This window comes from Elephantulus edwardii, unplaced genomic scaffold (assembly GCF_000299155.1).
Source record: "Elephantulus edwardii isolate Elephantulus edwardi_28Jun2011 unplaced genomic scaffold, EleEdw1.0 scaffold00419, whole genome shotgun sequence".
Taxonomy (NCBI): domain Eukaryota; kingdom Metazoa; phylum Chordata; class Mammalia; order Macroscelidea; family Macroscelididae; genus Elephantulus; species Elephantulus edwardii.
The window spans coordinates 157,341-158,107 of NW_006400169.1; positions in this window are offsets into that span (position 1 = coordinate 157,341).

The following is a 767-nucleotide window of genomic DNA, read 5'->3' on the forward strand; positions in this document are numbered from 1 at the left end:
GGCACAGGATATGAACTTCACCAAAGAAGACATTCAGATTACCAAAAAATGCATGAAGAAATGTTCCAAATCCCTAACTCTGAGACAGATGCAAATCAAAACAAGTATGAGCTATCATCTCACCCCAGTAAGAATAGAAAAAATTTAACAAAACAGCAAAGATCAAATGCTGGCAAAGTTGTGGAGAAACTGGAACCCTTAATCACTGTTGGTGGGAATGTAAAATGGTGCAACCACTATGGCAGGCTGTATGGCGCTTTCTCAAACAGTTGCAAACAGAAATGCATTTGATCCAGCAATTCCACTACAAGGAATTTATTCTAAAGAAACCATAACCGCCTCCCAAGCTGATATTTGTACACCCATGTTTATTGCAGCCTTGTTCGCAATAGCAAAGAGCTGGAAACAACCCAAGTGCCCATCAACAAACAAATGGGTAGAGAAGCTCTAGTATATTCACATAATGGAATACTATGCAGCATGGAAAAACAAGGTGATGTATACTGCACTGAAACAGATGAGGGAGAGAAATGTTTAAAAGGCATATATGATTGGGTATTATTGTCCTTACAGGAGTCCAGAATGAAGGCTGCACAGTGGAGTGGACTTGGCGGGAGGGATTGCATAACTATGAAAGAGTTTTTCTTTTACTTTTCAAGGAGAAGAGTGAATTGGGGAGGAGGGGTTGGGCAGGGATAAAAGGGCAACAATGAATGACTGGAAACCCTAAGTCTCTGTAAACTTTCATTGTGTTGTTGTTATGTGCC